The 18760-nt window shown below is 40.4% G+C and overlaps 1 pseudogene; it reads right to left on the minus strand.

The window, feature by feature from the left end:
* Nucleotides 1–17223: 17223 nt before the first annotated feature.
* Nucleotides 17224–17816, minus strand: LOC127122200 (SNF1-related protein kinase regulatory subunit beta-2-like; annotated as a pseudogene).
* Between the last annotated feature and the right edge of the window lie 944 nt (nucleotides 17817–18760).

Consider the following 18760-nt stretch of genomic DNA (forward strand, 5'->3'; position numbering starts at 1 on the left):
CTGAATAAGGATGGGGTTTTGTACAAGAGGAATTTTGATTGGGTCTTGCTCAGATGTGTTGATGATGCAGAAGCAAGCCAATTGATGAAAGAGGTTCATGAAGGCTCGTTTGGTACCCATGCCAGTGGGAATGCGATGGTGAAAAAGCTGCTGAGAGCAGGTTATTATTGGATGACTATGGAGGCCCAATGTTTTAATTTCGTGCGGAAGTGTCATAAATGCCAGATTTATGCTGATAAGGTGCACGTGCCTCCAAACCCGTTGAGCTTAATGTCGTCTCCATGGCCGTTTGCTATGTGGGGCATTGATATGATTGGAAAGATAGAGCCTACAGCTTCGAATGGGCACAGATTCATATTAGTGGCTATTGATTACTTCACCAAGTGGGTAGAAGCAGCCTCTTATACGAATGTGACGAAGCAGGTCGTGGCTAGATTTCTCAAGAGAGACATCATTTGCCGATATGGGGTTCCCGAGAGGATCATTACTGATAATGGTTCTAATCTGAACAATAAGATGATGGCAGAGTTGTGCCGGGAATTCAAGATCGAGCATCACAATTCTTCTCCCTATCGTCCGAAGATGAATGGGGCGGTTGAGGCAGCCAACAAGAATATAAAGAAGATTGTGCAGAAAATGGTGGTAACCTACAAGGATTGGCATGAGATGTTGCCGTTTGCACTGCATGGGTACAGAACGTCGGTACGCACATCTACTGGGGCAACTCCTTTCTCATTGGTATATGGGATGGAAGCAGTATTACCTGTTGAGGTTCAGATTCCCTCTTTGAGAGTCCTGATGGACGTGAAGTTACAAGAGGCTGAATGGGTAAGGACCCGATATGAAGAGTTGAGCCTGATCGAGGAAAAGAGGCTAGCAGCCATCTGTCATGGGCAGTTGTACCAGCAAAGGATGAAGCGTGCTTTTGACAAGAAGGTACGACCTCGGGTATATCACGTAGGTGACATGGTGCTGAAAAGGATCCTTCCTCCTCAAAACGATCGAAGGGGCAAATGGACACCGAATTATGAGGGTCCATTCGTGGTCAAGAAGGTTTTCTCTGGCGGAGCCTTGTTGCTAACGACCATGGATGGTGAGGATTTTCCATCCCCTGTGAATGCAGACGCAGTTAAAAAATACTTCGTATAAATTGACCCGCTGGACGAAAAGAATAAAATAGTCCAGGCAAAAATGGGCATCCCGGCGAACCAAAAACAGAAAGAAAGGTTCGGGCAAAAATTAGGGATATGAGTGAAAAATGTACACCCGGCAAGTCGAAAACCTGAAAAGGTGACTTGGGCAAGAAAGGGTATCCCGGTGGACTGAAAACCCGAAAGGGCGGTCCAGGCAAAAGAGGGATTGAAACGAACAACTGCGTCTAGCATGATCGTTGCGCTTTGGTTAAAGCATCGTGGAGAATACCCGGTAGGGATCAATCAGAATCGTCTTGTTCAGAAGGCAGAAAGCACGGAGAGTCTGAGGACATATGGGGTGTAACCGAGTTGGAACTCGATGAGATTACGGGTTTCACATTGCCATTAGGATAGATTTTTCCTTTTGTGTGCAATTACCTCTTTTCAGGAATTGCTTCCTTTTGTATTGCTCATTTGAGCCACACTTTTCCAATTAATAAAATGCACATTCAGTCAGATAATTTTGTTTTTGTTTTTCATAACCGCTTTGATTGCAAAAACATCCGATTATTTTGATAAAGAATCTTTGCATTTTAATACATACAGGTTCCTTTCAATGCATGTTTATAAGATTGAATGCTGGAAATCTTATTTGGAAGGTTGAGTGACCCAGGTGTTGAAATCTTGACACGCCTGGGGCACGGTTTTATCTAACGATCTGTTTTGCAGGAACTGTTAGATACTTTTCACTCCCTTGCAGGTTGTGATGTGGAAGCTTTGACAAGAGAAATCCCCAGAGAGTCCGGTCAGGGACGAGTGTATGAAAAATGACGAAGACGTTGCGGCGTACGACGATCCTTGATGATAATCAAGAAGACTCTTCAAAGTCGGAAGACTTGAAAGTTTGTAATTCCCCGCAGAGTTCGATCAGGGACGAGTGCACGGAGAAGGGCGACGAAGAGACGACGAAGGACGCCCGACGACCCTTGAAATTAATCAAGAAGACTCTTCAAAGTCGAAAGATTGAAATTTCTGTATAACTCCCAGGAGTACGTCTCTCGTCGAGCGTGGGGCGATTGGGAATACAAGATGATGGAGCAGAAAAGGTCCAGACGAGTCTGGGAACTCTCAAAAGCGGAAAGATGATATGAGTATTGGAGGTAGATACCATGGTTCGACGAGTCGACGGGTGTTCTGTACCAACTTTTCTCATTTCCCAGCTAAGTCCCCAAGCAGAATCAGAGGATCAAATCCTCAGCAGATTCCAGATCTGTGCCCTCCAGCCGAGTCAGGATGGTTGTACCCGGCAGGTTAACGACTGTGTTTCCTCAGCAGCCAGGCCAGAAGATTGCTATTCCCCGAGTGGAGCGGGTCTTTTTCAAAGAAATATATCTCCAGCAGTGTTCATCCTACCAGTGGATTGAACAAGTTCCCGTAGCGGACGGATTTTTGCATCCCCAGCTGAGCTGATTCTACCTATGGATTGCGTGGGTTGTCCCAGTGGAGCGGTATGCGGTTCCCTAGCAGGGTTAAGATGGTTATCTTCAGCAGGTGATATATGGATGCTTCCCCAGTTGAGCCTGGAGATTGCTATTCCCCTAGCAGGGTCTCTGTGAGTAGTTCCCCAGCGAAGTCAGCAGGTATCTGTGAGGGTTTTCCCAAAGCGGAGTCAGGATGGATATCCTTAGCAAGTCGAAGACTGTTGTACCCCCACAGAGTGTTGGTGGTGCTTATCCCCAGCGGTTTCTAGAGTGGATTGGGTGCAAAGGAGGTTCTTCCCCAGCAAGGGTTGCCTTTCCCAGCAGCAGTGTTACTCCCCAGCAGGGTGGAATCGGAGCGGTGACGAGTTCCTCAGCAGAGTGTCTCGTGTTCCCCGGAAGAGTCCCTCGAGGGGATGTTTTTGTTTTATGCATTCATCATGAAAAAATGACATGGCATATTGCATAGAAAAATAAATAATCGCGTAGCATTTCCATAATTATGGAGCATTACGCAGAAAAAATCAATCATGCATCATTGCAAGCATAGGCTAGTCTCAAGCTGTGGTTACCGTTTGAGAGGTGGTTCTTGCCAGACAGTGAAGGTGTTGCTCCGAGGAGTTTAGCCTCATGATTTGATCAAAGGTATTTCCCCAGTAGTGCGATGCTGGAGGAGGTTTCTGTCGTGCGAAACAGAGGGTGAAGATGTTACTCTGAGGAGTTTAGCATCATGACGTCAGAGCAGCAATGTTCCCCAGTAGTGCGATATTGGAGGAAATGTTTCCGTCGAGCAGAGATGGGGATGGAATCAAAGGACGTTTTGCGATCAGCGCAATTTCGGGGTTCAAATGGAGAAAAGGAGATACTGAGGTAATTTTCTGGGGTTCGAATGGAGATAGAGTTGAAGATTATATCCAGGATGAAGTCCTTAGGATTATCTTCTGTTCATGTGTTGCCTTAGACTCTGGCTGAGGCCGATGGAGGTCGTTATAGGTGTCTTCTGAGGAAGAGATACACATGCTACCTTCCTTTTGTGAAGGTTTACCCTCTGACATGTCGCCCTCAGAGTGGTTTGGTGTTATTTCCGACGTTGCCAGCGGAATTATCACGGAGAAAAGGATATGCTGAGGCATTTTTCCTGGGGTTCAAATGGAGAAAAGGAAATGTGGATACATTTTCTGGAGACGGGGTTCAAATGGAGAAAGGGAGATGTTGCGACATTTTCTGGAGAACGGGGTTCATTCTGGCGATCGAGAGTTATCGTCAGGCGACTGGGGTTCAAACTGGAGATGGGGTTCATTATTTTGGCAAAAAAAGGAGCGCTGAGGCATTTTTCGGGGTTCAAATGCAGAGATCTGAGGATCGTTTGCGCAGAGAAAAATTTTCGGGGTTCAAGAAAATGAAAAAAATAGAGAAATTTTCGGGGTTCAAGAAAAGCATAAACAGGAAAGAGGATGATAATCCCGAGTGGATGTGTGGTGTTCAGACCATGGTTATCCCTGAGTTACCATTTATTTTGGTATCCAGGTCGACGTTTCCGAGTTTGTTTCTTCGCCGATGCTGACAGGTGTTGCTAATTATATCCCATCAGAGTGCAAATTGTTCGTCTGTTCTTGGTATTCAATCACTCTTCATCCTGATCATCCGAAAGCCGAGGCTATTTCGTATCGACAGGTTCACAGTGAATTGAATAGGGGCAGCTGTAACACCTCAAAATTTGCCCTCCTCTCGTGGGACCAGCCTTAACATATTTGCATATCATTTTAGGACATTAGGCATTTCATATTGCATAGCATGTGGTTACATTGTGCAAGTCATCCTCCCAAGTCTTGATCAGAAGATGAGGAAGTCAGGAAGTGCAAGCCTAGGGTTTATTGATTGATCATGGCCATCTGAGGATTGGGCTGTGAATTAGGGTTTCATGATTTTCAAGGGTATTGGTCTTCATGATTGATTGAATTGATACATCATCATCATCATGGTTGGGTGTCATCAAGAGATTGGAGAAGATTCCTTGAGATTAGGGTTTTGACCACCGGTCAACCCTAATCAATTGCATTGCCAGTCTAGGCTGGATCAGGAGATGAGGTTTCTGATGATTATGGGGTTCATTCTATGATTATATGGTGATTATTGAGGCTAGGGTTTCACCCTTGAGCCATTTCAGTTGAAGATTGGGGCTTAATTTGATCTATGCATTGCCAAATTCATCTATCAGATGAAAAGTCAACTGTGGTCAACTGTACATGATCTGATGGATTTGGAGGTGGAAATGAGTTGGAGACACTTCATTCGTGTTGGAACAAGTGTTAAATGACATCTCAAGGCTTAAGAATGAAGAAAATCAAGTCAGGACAAAAACTGCCAAAAATAGAAAGTGACTTGTAACTGAAGTTTCCAAAAATGGAAAGTTTTGGACCTCAAAGCCACGTGTCCAAGGAAGCTTCAAATGAAAATTTGTTCAACATGAAAGTTGTAGATCTTGTTCTCACCTTTCCAAAAAGTCCAAGAACTTGAAAATCCAATGTATGGTTTGAAAATTAGGGCTCAGTGAAATTCAAAAATGACCCGTAATCAGGAGGCCATAATTTCCACATACTTTGTCCAAATTGCAAGTTCTTTATATGCACAAACTCCATTTGACATGTACTTTGAGGGTGCATCATTGGATTTGTTCAAAAATGGCCAAGGCAAAAAGTCACTTTTCAACTGGACAGCTGAATTGGATCAGGGGCGAAATTGTCCAAATGTCAAAATAATTGGAATTTTTGAATGGGACTTTTTCCAACACCTCAGGAATGGCATTTTAAGCTTGTTTGAATTTTCATTTCATGCATAAGGCTTATAATTTGGAATGTGGTTTGAAAAATGAAGTGCTAAAATGGACATTTTGCAAATACAAGGTGAAAATGAGGTCTAAGCAACCAATGGACATGAAACAAGTTTCTACACTTCACATATGTCATTTGGGGATTGCTTGAGCTGTCAAAACAGCTGGCACTAGCTGGGATGATGTATTTACCATTTTGCCCTTGTTTACAAAATTACCATTTCCATTAACATTCCAAATTGTTAATTAAGTGGATTAAGGCATGATTAAGTGGACATATATAAGCTAAAACCTCTCCTAATCCTAACAGAATTCACAATCTCCAAGAACCAGATCTGAAACTTCCACATTCTCTCAAAACCCTCAAGAACACCAACACCTTCAATTCCAAAATTCATCATCAATTCTCAACCATTTTTCGTGATTCTTTTTGATTTGGACTCCTTGCATCATCCTCTAGAACTGTTTGTGGTATTTGGAGCATGAAAGGCATCGAATCGTGACTGCATCTTCAAGAGCATCCATGGTGAAATCGGATTTTGAGCTCTAGGATCAACATCAATTGGAACTAGACGCACCTATCACCTTCCTCATCTCCATTGCTCATCTGTTTAAGGAAGAGAAGCTCCAAGAACAACGATTCACGCACTGCCATTGCCAGGTTCGTGGAAATTCAACTTTCACCGAATGCTTTGTGATTATATGCGTTTGAAAGTGTGTAGTATGTAGATCATCATGATAGTTTTAGAATTGTGAATGGATGCTTGTAGCCTGAGAAATCTTGAAATGAAATTATGAGCATAAACCCTAGGTTGCACGATTCGTGTGATAGAGGAACAATTAGGATAAATAGATTGCATGTTCGGATTGTGTGTGGAAAGACGAGTTCAACGACTATACGCATGTCCATTTCCATTGAGGTTGAGTGTTCTTCATAATTTTCGAAATCTGGAAAATTCTTGGCCAAAACGATGACTGTTTGTGTGTTTGATCCGAAAAAGCATTCAAAAATTTAAAAAAGCTGTTTCCCTCCCCCGCCAATTGATAATTACCAAAACGCCACTGCTATTTTAATTAATTATGTTTAATTATTAGAAATTGTTTAGGACATTAAAAAATGCATAAAAGATAAAAAAAAAATCAGAAAATTGTGAGAAAAATTTTGTTGACTTTGTCTTGGACTGTGGAATTTTTTTGACCTATTGGTCAAAGTTGTGCTTGGTAGAAATTGTATTTGGCCTAGGGTTTTTCCACATGTGTGCATTTTTGTTACATTTTGCCAATTGATACATGAAATGCTCATATCATAAAATAAATTCTTGCCAATTTTTGTGATGATTCTTGACTGGATGAGGTTTGTTTCCATGTAAATTTCATGCATTTTTGATACCTGGCCATTGAGATGTGAATTTTGGAACTTAGGTGTGACAATTTGTATCACACCTCTTGATGTCAACTTTCTGGAATTTTTTACATGACCTATACTTGTTAGAATTGATTGAAATTTTGCATGATGATTGGTTGGCATGTTGAGATATTGTATGAATTTTTGTGGAATTTTACACTGCATTTTCAATTTGATCATGATTTTTCATTTCTGGTGATCATTTGTACAAGCTCATGTGACCTAGGTTGGTAGATTGATTGAGAAATCCTCATATGGTACTGTATGATCATGAAATTTGATATGCATGTAATAGACACATAATGTGACATCCCTGTTTTGGTCCCATCCATTTCTATTTTGTTTTCAATGAGATGTGAATTTTTGAAGTGGAAGCATGTATTGATGTTGTGATTTGGAGCCTATAATTGTGACTGTTTTTGTTGATTTTCATTGACATGGTTCCATTTGCCCAAATGAGCTCAAATTTGACATGGTAGACCTTGAATACCCCCTGTTTAGGTGCAATTAATTTGAGAATTTTTGGATGTGTCTTGGTATGGATTTGAATGCAATACTTCTGTTTGTATGCTTGGTGCTTCATTTGAACTAGTTTGCCTTATTTTGTGCATAGCATGAGCATAATGAATGATATAGACATGAGACCAATGATGTTTGCTCTTGTTTGACTTTAATTTGACTTTGGTTTGTGAATGCCTTGCTGTTTAAGGATTTTTTCTTGTTTTGGACCCTAGGCTTAGCCTAGTGGTCTTGTTGCTAATATTTGCTTGATTTTTCAGGATCAAAAGCATAATGCACATGGAGAATGAATCAAGTTAAATTTAATTGATGTTGTTGATGTTTGTACACTAACATAACATTGTTTTGTAGGTGGTGAAGCTTAGGCTTGGGGCTTTGAGCTTGCTTTATTGTGCATTGCTTTGTATAGTTTGATTGATTGAACACTTGCTGTTTGGTTTTGTCTGTCTGAGTACTAACTGTGTTGGATTGTTTCCAGGTACTTTAGTTGCTCAGTTCCTTGTGAACTTTTGCTTTGCGTTGCTTAAGCAACTCGCATTGAGGTAAGTCCTCTTGACTTCATGTAGTCTGGAGACCCGGCTGTTACCGGGCCGGGCAAATAAATGTCTGAAGTCCTCCTTAAGAGGCAATGATTGTGTATGTTTATTTTTAAGCCCAAGCAGGTGAAAGTCCTTTAAATAAGGCAATTGGTGGAAGGTAGGGGTATGCAGCCTACCCCCCACTCTTCAGTTGAGTCTTCTCCTTGCTCCCATTACATGGTTGAAGCATTGAGATCCTAACCCAAGATCCTGTGCAGTGCACATTGAGTCAGAGTCTTCGAGTATAAAAGGGTTCCCCTATTCTGGACCCATGCTCATTTGTCAGCTCTCCCTGGTTAGGGATAAGAGCTGTGAGGTCTGATCCTCACTTCATCCTTTCATCTGCTTCACCTTAGCCTCGCAATGGCAAGGTTAAGAGCGAAACCAGCCTGTACAGACGACTCGCTTCGGCGGTCAAACCCCTTTGATTGAGCCTCTTGTTTGGTTATAGCGGGTGCTCTGTGAATCTCTGATTGACATGCTTGTTTGAGATGCCTGTTCTCATTTGATATGTGATGTATGCTTGTATGCTTTCTTCTTTCCTGGTTAGGATTAGATCGCACTAATGCAAGTGGGTAGAAACCTGAACTTAGGGTGACTTTGCATGACAACATTAGGCTCGAGTCTCAGCTCCCTAGTGTCGTGTTTTCCCCCCGGTTTCTGGTTAACAATTTAGTCCCTTTCAGGGGAACTACATCGCCCTGATCCTCGTTCCAGACGAGGTATGTAGGCAGGTGGTCGTGCGAGACCACTCCGGGCAACCTTTTTCTTTTTTGCGTGTGTTTACTTGTTATCTAACTGTGTGTTTTGGTTCGGATGCCGACGTAAGCCCAGTGATTGGCTGTCGGGCTCCACGTTTGCCTTTTTGTGCGTGTTTTGGGTTCGGATGCCGACGTAAGCCCAGTGATTGGCTGTCGGGCTCCATGTTTGCCCTTTTGAGTGCGTTTTGGTTCGGATGCCGACATAATTCCATCCAGTGGTTGTCGGGCTCCATGTTTGCCACCCTTGCTTGTTCGCGTGTTTTGTGTTGTTTGGCGTGCGTAAGCCGAACTACAGTGGCTCTGATTCTTGTTCCAGACAAGATATGTAGGCATAAGGTGCGACGCCTTATCGAGCCCGTTTCTCTTAACCCCACCTGCGTTCCCTGTGTGTGTGTGTGTGATGTTTAGCAACCTTTTCTTTATTCTAGGACGTGGATCCCTAGGAGTACCTAGGACGTGAGGGGTGCTAATACCTTCCCCTTGCGTAACCGACTCCCGAACCTTTTCTCTCTGGTCGCGAGACCATGTCTTTCCAGGTTTCTCTGAGCGTTTCCTTTCCCTATCTTGGGATAAATAACGTTTAGTGGCGGCTCTGTGTGTGTTTTTATTTGAGTCTCGCCGGTTGATTTTTCGCAGGATGCGACACCTTGCTTGCTCTTGATAGAGCATCTTCAGGTGTTCGATCATATCGAACGCTGCCATGTTCTCATGTTGCTTTTGCAACTTTGAGTTCATGGTAGCCAGCATGAGACAAGCAGTTTCATTGGCATCATCGACATGCTTCTTATAAGCATCTCTTTCTGCCTTAGGTGCAGAACTAGGAGGTTCCTCTTCAGGAACAGGTTTCTCTAAGACATACAGCTTTCTATCATGTTTGAGGATAATCCTCAGATTTCGGTGCCAATCCAGAAAATTTCTCCCAGACAATTTTTCCTTGTAAAGGATTGATCGCAAAATGTTGTTAGAGGTGTTTGTTGTCATGGTAATCTACATGAAATTAATGAAAATATAAGTATCAATAACATATTTAATTAGGCCTTTAATTAAATATGTTCCCACTATTTTACTCAAAACAAATGACCCTCACCATTTGATTCGGAAAATCCCGTTGGAAGATTTTCTAGTGGGTCGAGATCCACATTTCACTTTGTTTTAAGTCTGCATAGGAGGATTACAAAAAACTAGGTTATTTAGGTAGGAACTCCTTCCAATTGTATCTAATACAACTCTCGAATATTTTAGTTGGGTGAATAACTCCTTATTCCAATCCATCACATGGATCATTTCCAACTCTTGCTTCTAAGCACATATAATCTTATTATAATTTGTTTAGTTAAGTTTGACCCATTGTTTTAGCAATTGGATATTACAATTATCCCATCGCACCTTACTAATATAGAACATGCACCTCGCGTAGGCGATACCTATATTATCCGATACTAGTCTTGATGAGTGCTAAAACTTGGAAAGCATAAACTTAATATTTAATTTGAGGGAATTTGCAATTATTCTGATCTGACCGGCTTATTTATCATATAAATCACTTCTCTCATGCATCAACATACATTCACATGCATCAACATACATAATGAAACAGTTATGGCCCCTAGCACAATTGTTCTCCCAAGCCAATGAGAGAACCTAAGCTAAGCTAATAACGATCTAGGCTTCTCCAAGCAAGATCTTCAAGGTTGTCCTCCTTTGATATTGAATTCTTATCTTTCTTCATAACATTACATTACATAAAAGAAACTCGTTTTACATACGAGGGAGTGAGATGAGAAAAGAAGTTACATTAAGAGAAAAAGGAGGCACGACACGCAGGTCATATTTTAAAATCCCAAAACAAAATGAAGGAAAACTAAGGCCGTAACCGATCACCACAAAACAATAATAATAAACACATTATTATTATTATTATTAATTTTAATTCATTTAATTAATTAAAACCAAATTAAATTTCGGCGAACAATCATACTAGGCAGCGATATCCGGGGTCCGTTGTCCGGTCATAAAACAGAAAAACAGAGAATACATGCTCTGTGAATGTGACGACCGTCACAAAGTATGTTACGACCGTCACGTCCATATTGTTACGACCGTCACAGGCCCATCACGAACGTCACGCGGCCAAAATCAGCGCTTTGAACCAGTCAACAGACGTGATCCAACAAGCCCTCAATTCACAACTCTTTGACAGCACAACCCTTGTGTCGTCACTAACCCTAATGCACCAATCTCAGACCGTCAAACACACCTCGATTGTTGATTCAGTATGATTGATCAACAGGTCATTGCTTCACCATACTAATGTCGGATTCCGAAGCAAACGACCATTGATCGCTCAAAGCAAAACAACCATTAAGTGTTTGAATGAACGAAACAGAAACAGTATATCATATATACCGTATTTTGCATTAGGATTACTTATATCATATATATCACTTGATCGATCTCAATTGTGTTACCTATGGACGATCGATGTATCGTTGCTTCACCATACTAATGTCGGTTCCGAAGCATAGTCAACATCAATCATCCAAATCGTACACACATGCTGCCAAATTTAATTATTCGTTTATTCTTTGATTCATTATGTCTTTTAATCATATTAATACAAAAAATAAACAGCTATCAGATGCATGGTTTCGTAAGTGGCTCTGATACCACTGAAGGAGAATATCGATCCAAAACGCAGCGGAATTTAAAATTTTCTCCTTTAGTGATCCTTACGAATGGGCATGATCAGTGATAGAATCGTTACCTCTTGTGACGATTGAATACTTTGATGCAGATCTACGAAGCGATCATGAGTGTTGAACGATGACAATGCCTCTACTCAGTCCATACGAACGGATTCCTTCAATCGCAGTGCTAGCTGCTACGAATGAAGGCTTTGAGTGTGTGTGTGTGAGAGAGAGAGAGAGGAACGAAATTGCAACTATATTCAAAATGCTTCTGCACAAGGGTTCTATTTATAAAACCACTTGTGCGGGCTGCAAGCTAAAAAGCCCACTTAAGTGTATGTGGCCCATATCTTATAATATGCCAAAATCACTTAAGCGCGTGGTACCTTACCATATTTTGTATTCTACTTAAGTACACCGTACCTTATAATGTTCTACAATTCACTTAAGTGCACCGTACCTTACGGTGTTCCTTAGTTACTCTATCTCTCATCAATCCGTCCTTTTGTGTGTGACCTAGTAGGTTTTCGCGGCATTGGCAATTATATTAAATCACGCATTTAACATAATAAATAGTGAGCGGTATCTAGCAACACATCACTGCTACCCAAGACACGAAAATATCATGTGATCTGACAAATCCTTCTGTGAAAATACTTATGTGTATAATTACCCTTTTGCCCTTATGTCTATATTGAACACAAGGCATAGACCGTGTCATCCTTGTCCAGTTCAATATTGGGCCCATAGACATTTATCCTGTTACGCATGATGGGAAAATTCCATCTAGGTCACTCATGCCCCTTAGCATGCTTCGTGGAGTACCCATCAACTGTCTTTATGGTCATCGAGTTAAAGACAACGTTTGATCAGCAACAAGGCACTCGACTCTACGTCTAGGGTCCATAGTGGTTTCAGGTCGAAGGGTGGTATACACCATTATCACCATGGGAATAACTTATGACACTTTGCATAACATTCTATATAGCATTCTCATAGCAGGTCAATCCAGTATAAATATTACTCTTAATATTCTTACCTATGTTTAAGACTTGATAACTCCTTATCCATGATCCATGAGATGTGATCATCAGTCTATATACATAATAGTCTTATGCTTTAATGTTATCCCACTTCACAATAAAACTCGACTTCGGATACTTTAAGAATAATGTCCTTATGTTTAATGTGATCTCATGATTAAGTCATACTTGATACATTAAACGGACCAGCTATCCTAGGGACTTTATTAAACAAACATAATAAAGAAAAAACCTTTTATTATTAATAAATAATTCGATAAAAGTACCAAAAGTATTGGCCTCTAGGGCTTACACCAACATGAGTATCCTAGTGGAGTTGAAGATGACAGTTTGGCTTGCAGTAGCTTGGAAAGTAATATTTCATATGATTTGAATGTCGCCAAGTTTCACCAAGCAATGATGAAGAGAGACCCCTTCTTAGTTGCAAAGGAAATTGCTTTAACCAAGCAGTCACTATTTGTTTCCTTAGCTACCGCGGGAATGGATCCTTATACGCAGGCCTTATCTCAAATTATTGTTTACAGCAACATCAGCTACCCATCGCTCCCTTCTTCATGCTTGCGCTGGTTATCTATCTCCGCATTCACCATTTCACCCAGAGACCTTTCAAAAGGTTCACCCACGTCACGATGCACCCCGGCATGATGTATATCCTGCAAGTATCCATAACAACAAATCAAATTAACACATTCATGTTTCATTAATTCAAGAAAACACATATCCCATTTTTGTTCAAGTGTGTCGAGTAAATTCATAAGCAGTGGTTAATTTATTACCAAGGAGTAAAAGGGTAAAATGAGGAGTAGAGGAGGAGTCACAAGTTTGGATGAGGACAAAAGGTCCCAGAATGTTCGTATGAACACTCAGCAACACTAAGGTAATGTTGTCCCCAACGGTTAAAAGGACAGTAGAGAGGGACCACAAAGAGAATTTTTGGAGGCCTCTCACAATCAGAACGAGACTACATAAAGAAAATAAAGAATAGTTAAAGGAGAGATAAAAAGGAAACCCTAAAGAATTTCAAACGAGACAGAGTCTAAAGAACCTGGAGGCGGCGTTTTGTGGAGAGAACCCTAGAGCTTCATCTCGTCGGCTTTTGAACGAAGCCGGTACCAAGGGCAAAGCAGGAGAACGAGCACGCATCGGAGTTGAGTCGACGGAAGAGACTCATACCAAGTTTCTGTTACGAAGCCACTGGGATTCATCGTGAATTTCTGAACACGCTTTGAGCTCCATCAAAACCGTTTCCTCGCAAACACCACGAACGTCACGATAACCAAGGGAGCAGTGATTGAGAAGAACAGAAGAGGATTCGAGAAGCACTTATCCTACTGATTTTCTCCCAAAACTTCCCGATCTGGTACGTTTCTCGCCCTTTGTCATCTTTCCATGTTAAGATTCATAGATGTGTGCTTAATTTCTTTCTTCCAAGCATGATTTATTTCCCCTACAAGTGATTTTCTTTTTTTTTCGTTTGATGATCCGAGTTGGAATTTGTGGATTAGGGTTCTGGATTTGGAATGCCATTTGCCTTTGTTTCTTTGTTTTGATACTGAGTTTTGGTGCTTGCTAGGAGAAATAATCTTGTTTTTTATTATTTGAGTCGATTTAAGTTTAGATGAGAAAGGAGCACCACCATTTTCTTATGATTTTGTTTGTCTTCCTTATGATTTATTATTAATAATGAACCTGCTTTTTGGAAACCCCACTAGGGATGTGACTTTATTCGTTTTATCCTTTCGATTTTCCCACCGCACCGGTTCCCAAGTCTGGCTGACAACTGGCCGCTTTTGAGACTGTTCGTTTCTTGGTCTCGCCGCCCAACAACCACGCGGCTAGGGCTTGGTGAGTGTTTCCCCCATGTTATCATGGGACAACTTGGAGCGGATCCCGTGTGACCCGAATCTCCATAGTCCAAGGGTTTGTTGGACATCTCCTTCGGCCCAAGTATTTGTGGCCCATGCTGGTTTTTTTCTTTCCTTTATTTTTGTTTCGATTGGCTATATTTTTAAGCCTTTGATTGGGCTAACAAGTGGCCACCAGTGGCCGAGTGGCAAAAGCTTTTTGCTTTCCACCAGATAGCCATGGATTCGATTTCTGGCGCACACATTTTTCAATTCTAGTTTTTCTTTTTTTAGTTTTAATCTTTTAATGAATTTTATACTATATTTCTTGCATCCTTTTTATGATATTTTTATTTTATTTTATTTTATTTTCATTTCTCCAACACTTGTTGATTTTAGCGTTTTTCTTTGATTTATTTATTTTTTAACAAAAAAACATCGATTTTTAATATATGGATTCAACAATTCCCATGTTGTTATTCCATGATTATTTCATCGATATATTGATAGTATTTCTCCGTGTTATGATTAATCGCATATGACATTCCAATCATTGTCAATATGTGCAAACCGGCTTTGAGCACATTATCTAGGTTTCTTGTTCGCTTTTCAATTTCCATCTTCCGTGCACGTCTTTGCGTTATGTAACCTTGATTTGCATCTTTGCATCCCGATTTTAGTCTGTGCATGCTCCGAGTTTACTTCTTTCAATTTAATTTTTTGAATGTCTTGTAAATATACTTGTTGTGTTGTTCATTTTCTTCAAATGGCTTACTCTTGGGCCTTATTACAATGAGACGGCTCCCCTTGCACATACACGCATGCATTGCTTACTCATTGATTGGTCTGTTTTAATTATTTCATTACTTTGAATCCTTATTCGACAAAATGTACCCCACTCCCCTGATGTGTAATAATTTTACTGTTTTATTTCTTTATTTGCTTGATTGTTTAGCTAGTTACTAACACAAGAATAAAACCAACTTTTTTTCAAAAAGATCAAAAATAATGACTCGATCCAACGTCGAGTATTTTTCCAATAAACCATTCAATCCATTCCATTTCGTTTCAATCATGTCATTTAAATCCTTCTCAATCGTCCATCAAATGTTTGATCCAACGTCAAGTCATTTTCATAATAAAACTCAAAAATACTTAATTCCTATTTAACCCTTTCTCAATAAAGATGGAATGGAGCATGGTGGATACCATGCACTCCTAAGATTAAGATTCGAGGTGGATGCCTCGCCTATTTTAGTTCTCGCCATCATTCAAAATCATCTACGCGGTTTCGTTAAACCCTTTCTCAATCAAACTCAGAAACATTTAATTCTTATTAAATACTTTTGCAAGTAAGAGGGAAATGGAACGTGGTGGATACCACGCACTTCTGAGACTAGGATTCGAGATGGATATCATGCCCATCCAAGTTCTCGCCCTTACTCAAAACACATCAAACCAATCAAACCTTTTCTCGCCGCCGTGCAATTGACTCTTAAACCCTTTCTCAAACGAAAGGTATTTTGTTTCAAGACGATGCAAAGCAATGTTTCTCCACTTGTTTTGGGTAGTCCAACAATGTTTTCGTCGATTGACACAAAGTAGCTTTCGCTAAAATCGAAAAACAAACAAACATTTTTCTACCCAGAACTACGTAAGCCTTGATTTCTCTATTGAGATACGTAGGAGCAGGATTTGTAAATCTTATCAGGCCCGCTAATAAAAAACTTAGGTTTAGTCCTTTGTCAAAAATCCAAAAACATTCTTCTCTCTTCCATCCTTTCTTTCCCACCTAATAACTTGAAAAGCCTAACATTTAAAACTAACACTAATGCGCACAACTAACCTAACGGTTCCCGTTGAGTACAATGGATGTGAGGGGTGATAATACCTTCTCCTTACGTAATCGACTCTCGAACCCTGATTTGGTTGCGACGGCCATAATCATTATCATTCTTTCTTGGGTTTTATCGATATTTCCCCTTTCCTTTTTAGGAATAAATAAAGATCGGTGGCGACTCTGTTCAGTCCATCATTCCGAGTGTGCGATTACGCTTCGCTAGGTCGTGTTCTCATTTTCTGAGGTACGACAGGAAGGAGGCTGATGATGAAGCGCATGTCCAAAAGAATGGAGAGCAAAGACCAACCCAGAACTAAGCTTAGGCTTACCTTTTCACGAATAGATCGACGGTGATGTTGGGTCCTGTCAACTCCGGCGCGTTTGATTCTTCGGCGGCGTTCAAATGGAATCTTCGCGTATTCTCCGAGGAAAAGCACAAAGTCTAGGTTATCTCCTTCTTCTCCTTCTTTATTTCGTTAGGGTTTTGCCATTTTTGCCTTCTTGCCGTTGAAGGATCGTTAAGGTTCTTTTTCGTCTCAAAACTCTCTTATATATGACTAATACCACCTTTTTTCTGCTGTTAGCTCCTTCGGAGTGGTGGAACGCATTTCGTACGGAAGATGCTTGGAAAAATTTGTCCTCACTCGAGCTTGTGGTCCCTCCTTCAATTCCTCTTTGGTTCCTAAACCTTTACCGTTGGTAACAGGTAAATTTCACCACCGTGAACTCACTCAAAGAAATATAATATGCGTTTTTTGATTTAAATTGATTTTGTGTGGTGTTGTGGCAGCTTCGACGTGGATTAGTTAAAGGACAGTCAAATCCGATGCTTTGTACAACTCCAGGAAAACAAGGCCAGTGGCCATAACAGTTGAGGTTGCAATTGTTAGAAGGATTCGCGCCCTCATGTTGGTAAGCCCAACTATCGCATCTCTGTGGTAGTTTGTATCATCAACCTTCTCAAACTGGATCGGCTCCATCCGGAATTCTGGTTGCAGATTTGACTGGTACCTCTCTAACTTTGGCGATTAGATCATCAATAACAGTTGCATCATCCACATAATCAGTAGAGAGACTAGTGACCTTCATCATTGGTGTGTATGATTTACGCCTGCAAAGACTTGTAAAGCACCACAGTGTCATTTTTGGCCAAATAACGATGTGTTGTAGCAAAGGCAACCACCGAGTTACTACTCTTTTCTTTATGTAAAGTTGATTGAGCACTCCATGTTGAGGTTTTGGCGTAGGAGGTTGGATTTCCATGTTTGTCGTATGCACATTTAGCATGGTAGTTGCAAAGTGGGGAGGAACTAATGGTGGTTCCTCTGCGTAATCTTCTGAACTAAGTTGTGAATTATCGTAACTTGAGGTTGGCGATTGAGGAGGTTCAAAACCAGAGATGCTTCCAATGTCTTCAGGAACATAATCCTTCAATATTGTAAAGTTTTTGCCTGATCTCTACAAAAGAGTTCTTGATTTCCAATTATCCCAAGATCCCTCAACAGAAACATGTTTACCACCATAACTCCAAGTAATCAAAGTGAGAATAGTGTGTTGAGTGTACATATCTTCATAACCAGAAGTAGTTTGTGTCCATGAATGAGTGTGATGCATCTCATCCGGCATTTGTAAAGGGACAACAGGAACTTGTGGAGTGAAGATGAGTGGATAATGAGTGGCTCTAGGGGTTATGTAACAATTTTATGTGATTTTCACATATGCATTGTTTGGGTTGGAGCAAATTGAATAGCTAAAAGGCTTTGGTTTTGGTTTTGTCACACAATAATAATGACATGTAATTAATGTACACATGATGATGCAGGGAAAAAATCATACTCTTTTGCAGCCTGGTGCACCAGCTAGGTTTGACCATGTATCAGCAGAATTGGAACGAAACTTAATGGAAACCAAGTAATAGCAAATAGCAAGATCAATGTTTCCTTTCTCTTTCCATGCATTTGCCACATTACCGTAACACTCGGAAAAATGTGGCTCGACCCTAAGAGCTTCTTAAGATTCTCTGCCATACACATATCAAAATTATGCAAATGGTAATAAATTACACCATGAAGCGATTCGTCGTCAGTGTGGAGTGGATTTCCTCTCATCGACAATGTTGTTGTGTTCTAGTGCTTTTTATAATATCCAGTCTTGTACATGTGATGTGAATGAAAAAAATGGTGCTTTTGTAACAAGACAAAGTTATTTCCTTGTATTTTAGAACTTTCATGTATTCGTGTGATGACACTCTAGGATTATGAACTAATCACATGACTATGATTGAATGAATGTGAGAAAATTATTGGACATGAATGAAATGATTGTAATATGAATGAATATGTGAGTTCTCAAATATGGGTGACTAGTGATTTCCCCATTGTAATGTGAAGAACTCGAACGTAAAATGGAGAATATGAATGTGGATAGAAGAGATGTGGAAATCATTTTAATCATGAATGGATGGTTGGAATATGAATGATTATGTGGAAGTCTTTAAACATGAATGAATGAAGAATCTTCCAATATGAAGTGAAGAATTTAAACATGAAATGGAGAGTATGAATATGGATAGAGAGATACGTGTGGAATTTCGAATCTCGAATAAATGAAAAAATGAATATGAATGATTAATTAATGTAATG

This window comes from Lathyrus oleraceus, chromosome 2, assembly GCF_024323335.1.
Source record: "Lathyrus oleraceus cultivar Zhongwan6 chromosome 2, CAAS_Psat_ZW6_1.0, whole genome shotgun sequence".
Lineage (NCBI taxonomy): Eukaryota > Viridiplantae > Streptophyta > Magnoliopsida > Fabales > Fabaceae > Lathyrus > Lathyrus oleraceus.